This window comes from Myotis brandtii, unplaced genomic scaffold (assembly GCF_000412655.1).
Source record: "Myotis brandtii unplaced genomic scaffold, ASM41265v1 scaffold8, whole genome shotgun sequence".
In the NCBI taxonomy this organism is placed as follows: Eukaryota; Metazoa; Chordata; class Mammalia; order Chiroptera; family Vespertilionidae; genus Myotis; species Myotis brandtii.
The window spans coordinates 11,705,094-11,712,829 of NW_005371219.1; the positions used below are offsets into that span (position 1 = coordinate 11,705,094).

General features: G+C 33.9%; 1 long non-coding RNA gene across 1 annotated transcript; it reads right to left on the reverse strand.

Annotated features, from left to right (window-relative positions):
- Positions 1-63: 63 nt before the first annotated feature.
- On the reverse strand, positions 64-7,245 carry LOC106724325. Its single transcript, XR_001360081.1, has 3 exons — positions 7,235-7,245; positions 3,736-3,739; positions 64-143 (listed from the first exon to the last, which is right to left on the reverse strand). It is a non-coding gene; the product is annotated as an uncharacterized LOC106724325 (long non-coding RNA).
- Positions 7,246-7,736: the final 491 nt, after the last annotated feature.

Genomic DNA, 7,736 nt, shown 5'->3' on the forward strand with positions numbered 1-7,736 from the left:
CATCTTGTGTATTTCCTGCTTTGGGGAAATATGACAAACCCACTCCTAGAATTATCTATTTTTCCAAGGAGCTCTGGTTCCTTTTGTTGGAGAATGGTATTAGAAACCAAGATTAGGATGCTAGGTGTGCTCATTGTTAGAGTCTTTTCTTTTCTTAATTGATTAAGGTATTACATATGTGTCCTTATCCCCCCATTGCCCCCCCTTTCCATCACTCATGCCCTCACCCCCCTGGTGTCTGTGTCCATTGGTTAGGCTTATATGCATGCATACACATCCTTTGGTTGATCTTTCCCCCTTACCTTCACCTTCCCCTACCTTCCCTCTGAGGTTTGACGGTCTGATCGATGCTCCTCTTTCTCTGGATCTGTTTTTGTTCATCAGTTTATGTTGTTCATTATATTCCACAAATGAATGAGATCATGTGATATTTATCTTTCTCTGACTGGCTTATTTCGCTTAGCATAATGCTCTCCAGTTCCATCCATGCTGTTGCAAATGGTAAGAATTCCTTCTTTTTTATAGCAGCGTAGTATTCCATTATGTAGATGTACCACAGTTTTGTAATCCACTCATCTGCTGATGGGCACTTAGGCTGTTTCCAAATCTTAGCTATGGTTAATTGTGCTGCTATGAACATAGGGGTGCATATATCTTTTCTGATTGATGTTTCTAGTTTCTTGGGATATATTCCTAGAAGTGGGATCAATGGGAAAAATGTTACTGAGTCTTAATGCTTTTAGGCCCTGTCAGCCAATAGGCAGGAAATGTATATGTGTATACTAACTTGTGTATGTTAGTATACACATATACATGTAACCATTCCTATCTATGTTAAGCTAAACATAAGTCATATTAATGTGTTCAACTCTATTGCAGTATCACATGGACCATTCTAGCCTCCCCTCCTTGCTTATTTGTAAACTCCCATTCTAACCTAATTCCCACCATCCAACAAACACTTTAATTTTTAATTCCAATATACATGTATAATAGTGTCAGAATTGTTAACCTATACCCTAGTGGGAATCAATTTTATCAACTAGAGTAGAGTTCTTATGTACATTTCTTTTGTCTTTAATGTTACAGACTCTACCCTCTTGCAGTTACATAGATCTGTAATCCTCTTCCACTACCATTATTGAAGGGGTTCAATGAATTTCTATCATATTTGTAATACAGTCATTGTTTTGTCATATCCTGCATTTCATCCTGAGATTTCCCTGACCTCTTACATGATTTCTCAAAATTTGTGTACGTTAATCCCTCGCTGGGTAGCTCAGTTGCTTGGAGTGTCATCCTAATTTGCCAAGGCCATGGACTCAATCCCTGGTCAGGGCACATACAAGATACAGTCAGTGAATGCATAAATAAGTAGAACAACAAATCTATCTCATTTTTTTCTTTCTCTAAAATCAGTAAATAAAGAATTAAAAAAAAGATTTGTGTACATTAAGTTTTACTTTTTGTGCTGTAAAGTTCAATGGCTTTTGAAAAATTCAATGCAATATCTGACAATATCATCCCAAATAGTTTCACTACTCTAAAACAATCATCTCTGCTTCACATATTTAACCTTTCTTCCACTCTTAGCCCCCTGTCAATTACTGATCTTCTTTACTATCTCTATAGTTTTGCCTTTTCTATAGTGTCATGTGATTGGAATAATATATCATGTATCCTTTTCAGACCACTTCTTTCACTTCGTATTATGCATTTAGGATTTATCCATGTCTTTTGGTGACTTACTAGTTCATTAATTTTTGTCTTTTTAAATTTCTTCTTTAAAATCTATAGAATTCAAAGGTAAAATCATTTGGATCTAATGATTTCTTTATTTTGGAAACTTATTAATTATTGATTCAATATCTTTAATAGATATAAGGCTGTTTAGGTTATCAGGTTATCTAATTCTCTTTCTGTGGGTTTAAGTGCTTTGCATCTTTCAAGAAATTGGTCCATTTCATTAGATTATTAAAATGGTAGTAATATGTTATTTATAGTAGTCTTCTATTGTCTGTCTAATGCACATGTGTTTAGTAGTGATGACCTCTTTCTCATTTCTCATATTTATAATTTGTGTCTTCTCTAGTTTTTTTTCTTTTTTATGTTTAGAAGTCTCTCAATTTTATAGATCTTTAAAAAACCACAAATTTTTTTTGGTGATTTTCTTTAATATTTTCCATTTCTAATTTCATTGATTTCTGCTTAATTTGTATTATGTCTTTTATTCTGATTCTTTTGGGCTTAAGTTACTTTTTGATATAATTTTAAGTGAAAGTTTAGGTTATTGATTTTAGATCACTTTTCTTATATGTGCACCTAATACTATGAATGTGCCTTTAAGCACCACTTAAAATTGAAGCACCCCACAAATTCTAATGTTAATTAGAATGTTAATTCTAATTTTACTTTCATTTTTTTAGAATATATTTTTATTGATTTCAGAGAGGAAGGAAGAGGGAGAGAGAGATAGAAACATCCATGATAAGAGAGAATCATGGATCAGCTGTCTCCTATAAGTCCCCCACTGGGGACTGAGCCCACAACCTGGGCATGTGCCCTTGACCGGAATCGAATCTGAGACCTTTCAGTTTGCAGGCCGATGCTCTATCCGCTGAGCCAAACCCCCTAGGGCTTACTTTCATTTTTTAAAATATATTTTAATTTCTTGAGATTTTTATTTGCCCAATATGATATTTAGACGTATGTTGTTTTTTGTTCAAAGTAAAATTTTAGGAGTTGTTCCACTAGTTTCTAGTTTAATTAAAATTAATTGTTTCTAGTTAAATTCCATGTGTCTCAGAACAAGCTTTGTGTTAAATTTGTTAAGGTATGATTTATGAATCAGAATATGAATTACCATGGTGAAAGTTCAATGGAAGTTTGAGAAGAGTGCATATTATGCTGCTGTTGGGTAGAATAATCTAGAAATGGCCATCAGATCAAGCTGATTGATAGCACTCTTTTTATGAACTATGTCTTTATTGATTTTCTGTCTGCTTGATCTTTAATTACTAATAGAGAGGCATTGGATTCTTCAATTATAATAGTGCATTTGTCTATTTCTCCTTTCTGTTCTATCAGTTTTTGCCCCACATATTTTGACACTCTGCTTTTAGGTGCATACAAGTTTAAGATCATTATGTCACATTAGAGAACTGACTCATTCATTATGACACTGTGCCTATCTTTATACCTGATAATTTTCTTTGCACTTCTTCCTTTTCTAAAATTAATATAGAAATTACATATTTCTTTTGATTAGTGTTATGTGGTTTATCATTCTCAACCCCTTACTTTGAACGTATCTGAATCTTTATGTTTAAAGTAAGTTTCTTGTAGCTAACTTATAGTTAAGTCTTTTTTTTGTTTTATCCACTCTGACAATCTCTGTCTTTTAGTTGTATATTTAGACTGTTCACATTTAAAGGAATTAATTGATATATTTAGATTAATATCTACGATGTTTGTAACTGTTTTTTGTTACCAGTGCTTAGTTTTCTATTTTATTTGACTCCATTTTATCTCCTCTCTTAGTGCATAAATTATATTATTTTTAAAATTGTTTTGGTTTTCTAAATATATATTTTAATTTAATATCCATTTTAAACTAATCCAAGCATAGTGTCAAATGGCACTATTCTGCTTCATGCATACTACAAGCACTTTTTAAAAAAAAGTATATTTTTATTGATTTCAGAGAAGAAGGGAGAGGGATAGAGATATAGAAACATCACTGATGAGAGAGACTCATTGATTGGCTGCCTCCTGCACACCCTACACTGGGGATTGAGCCCACAACCCGAGCATGTGCCCTGACTGGGAATGTAACTGTGACCTCCTGGTTCATAAGTCAATGTTCAACCACTAAGCCACACTGATCAGGCTACTACATGCATATTTTAATTCTTCCCTGTATCCCTTGTGACACTGTTCTCATTCATTTCAATTATGTACATACTATAGTCACCAGATTCATTGTTATTGTTATTACTTTAAATAAACAGATTGCTTTTGGGTCAATTAAGAGTAAGAAAAAAATTTAAAAATTTAACCTTTATTTTTTTCTTCTCTGATACCATTCCGTTCCTTATCTTGTTACAAGTTTCTGGCATGTCTCAGTTTCTTCTGCCTGAAAAAAAATCTTACAGTACAGGTCTTCTGATGGTAAATACCCTGGGTTTTTGCCTGATGAGAAAGTCTTCATTTTACCTTCACTTTAGAATAATTTTACTGTCATTCATTTTGATGAGTCTTCAGATATTTTACTTCAAATATTTCTTTTACTCTCTTTATTCTCCTTTTAATATTCCAATTAACCATATATTACACCTTAAAAAATTCTTACACATATAGGATTATGTTTCTATATTTTTTCTCTCTCTGACTTTCAGTTTGAAAAGTTTCTATTAACTCATATTTGAACTCACTGATTCTTTCTGCACATTTGTTGAGCCTGCTAATGAGCCAAAGATGTTCTTTATGTTACAGTGTATTTTATTTATAGAATTTCATTTTGATTCTTTCTTAGAATTTCCAACTCTCTGCCTACATAGCCATCTGTCTTTGCAGGTTGTCCAGGTTTTTCATTAGAGACTTTAACGTATTAGTCTTAATTATTTTAAATTCCCTGTTAATTCTAACATCTATATCTATCTGAGTCAGGTTCTAATCATTACTTTGTCTTTGCAGATTGCTGTTCTTGCCTTTGATGATTTCAGACATTTTTGTTGGAAGCTGGACATGAGAGGATACACTAGAGATACACAGGCCTCTGTGAGGATTTATGCTGAGCCAGAAGTTGAGCTTTGTGCTAGTGGTTTCTATAGCTATAGGTGCCGCAGGCTCCCTGTGCCTCCAATGGCCTTGCTTTGTTTCCCATCAGCCAAACCTGGCCAGGTTGGAAGAATCACCTGTCCAAATTGTAGACTTGGTGGCAATAATAAATGACTATAGTTTTAAACCACTAAAGTTGGATCTATTTAGTGTGAGAAAAACTCCCAAAACAAATCATATGCTAGGCCAACTATATACCAGTTATGCTACATGATGTAGAATTATTTTATTCATTTATGGAAAGGTAAATAAAGCTATTTAAAGGGACTATCTCACTTGTCTATGTTTATTCAGTGTCTTTTTTACATAGATTCAGAATCCATAGTAGTAATCCTAAGAATAGTAACAGTAATAATAATAGTAAACACACATATAACACTTTATGTATAATAGATATTTAATTCTCAAAACAGTCCATGGGATAGGTATATTATTTTCCCCATGCAATTCTATTCTTGCATGTAAATAATGTAATAACTTGGGTCTATGTCAATAGTGAGTTAGTTCTCTTAGTTTTCCTAACTATCCTTCTTCATGTCTTTCAATCTTCTACTCAAAGGCATGGCAGTAGTGCAGACTGTAGTCCCACCAGGTTTACTCTATGTAGTGTTCTTATTTTCCTTATTTTATTTCCCCCATCAACATTTATCCCCCCTATACCTTGCTCTTGTCCACATGCTTCTTGGATCCTTATCATTACTGTTCAATGGATCAGGTTTTAAATACCCCCAATGCATAAACATTGAAAGAGCAGCTGAATGATAGACACAATTTACCTGGTGAAAATATAGGGAGGATATGGACCCTCAGAATCAATGGTCAAGAGAAGGGGTTTAAGCTCATGCATGTGATGCATATCTATGCAAAACATAAATTTGTGGAAATAAATTTTTTCATTCTCCAGAAGGTTTTAAAAGTGTATAATTATGTATATAATTGGCAACAAGACACCTGTACTTCAGGCTTCTGCCAATATAAATGACACCAGCCACTAATTTGCTTTCCCTAATACATCATAACCTGAGTTAAAAAATAAGTTTAAAAATAATACTAATGAAGAACTGCAAGATAAATAATAGTTCACCAACACTTTTTCTATATCAGTAGCAACTGAGCTTTTGAGGTTGAAGATCCTTGAGGATATAATAGAAGTTATGAATTCTCTCTCCAAAAAATGTGCAAACATCCAAATATGTGTTCAGTTTTAGAATTCCTGTACCCACCTGTGAAGCCCATCTTGGGGCCTCAAAATAAGAACCTCTATTCTAGATAGAGAAAATTTTTTGCATGAAACTAAAATACAGCGCTTTAGAGGTATGTATTTAGAGGACATTGTTCATGCAGTACAATCATTTCCCATCGCAGCCCTTACACTGTCCCACTGCAGGGCTTGTAATAATTTCTAAAGTGAGTCCTGCTGTTATGGCTTGTAGGGAACTGTCATAACTATTATGGGGCATTGTACCACACAAAATCGTGTACTAACTTCTACTCTATTTTACTGTTTGACTACCATTTTCCTTTTAGTTTATTTGTGCTTTTCTCTGATCTCATCCCTTTTTATTGTGTGATTTTAGTTATGTGTGATGTCTCAAATCCTTTATGGGATGAACTAGGTTATAAATTCATATGTAAATAAATAAAGAGATAAATATCTCTTTTAAAATATTCAAGACACCAATGTTGTTCTTGTACTTTGCAAAAAAGGATGGATTTCACCAAGGAATTAGTCAACCTTTTTCAGGTTTTTTCAAAAACAAGTCTCTTCACATTGGGATTTTACAATCAGATTGGCATTTGTTTGTGCAACATTATTTTTTAATAACACAACATCTCTAGGTTAATAGAATTTGGATTGTTTTTATTCCCAACTCTAATGCTGGCCTATTTTGACAGGTTGTGAAATCTCTTTGTACTTGTGTTGCTGTGTCTGAAAATGGAGTAATAAAATATGCTAACTCCTTTCTCTGAGGAGTGTGCCTTTATATATAAAAGACTTGAATTTTGAAATAAAATTCTTTGTATCTAAAACAGCAGCATGGGTTGCTATTCCCACTTCATATTGTTTGCCTCCTCAGTTTACTAACTTGAGTGGCATCCATAAGCATTCTGAGAATGCACCAATAAAAGTTAAGATGGTCATGATTAAATCAACAGACATGTGATTGTGACTTTCTGCAACTACGACTCTTTAAAGTTACTACAGCATCCGTGTGAGGACCAGCTTGTGGGCTCTCCGGGTCTGGTTAAGCCAGTTTATCAGGGCATGGCAGTAGTGAAGACTGTAGTTCCACCAGGTTTACTCTATGTAGTGTTTTTATTTTTCTTATTTTATTTTTCCCCATCAGCATTTATCCCTCTCCCCCCTTCCCCCCCATACCTTGCTCTTGGCCACCTGCCTCTTGGATCCTTATTATTAGTGTTCAATGGATCAGGTTTTAAATACCCCCAATGGCAAAACATTGAAAAGAGCAGCTGAATGATAGACACAATTTATCTGGTGAAAATATAGGGAGGATAGGGACCCTCAGAATCAGTGGTCTAGAGAAGGGGTTTAAGCTCATGCATGTGATGCATATCCATGCATAACATAAATTTATGGTATAAAAGAAGGAGAAGAAAACTCACAGACCATTAGAACTTACCTTCCTTTCATAAATGAGAAATCTAAGGCACAATAAGTTTTCTAAGATTAGAAAGAAGTATTGGAAAACCAATAAATAGAAGTCAGGTTTCCCAATACCCAAATAAGTGCTCTTTCTGTGTCTTATAATGTAGCTGTTTCTTTTACAAAAGCATTATTATATTCCCAAACTTCTTGGTTTGACCTTTCCATTCCAATATCCTCCTCAATTCTTAGATTCTATGAAAACGCAATTTTGCCCAGTGATGATACC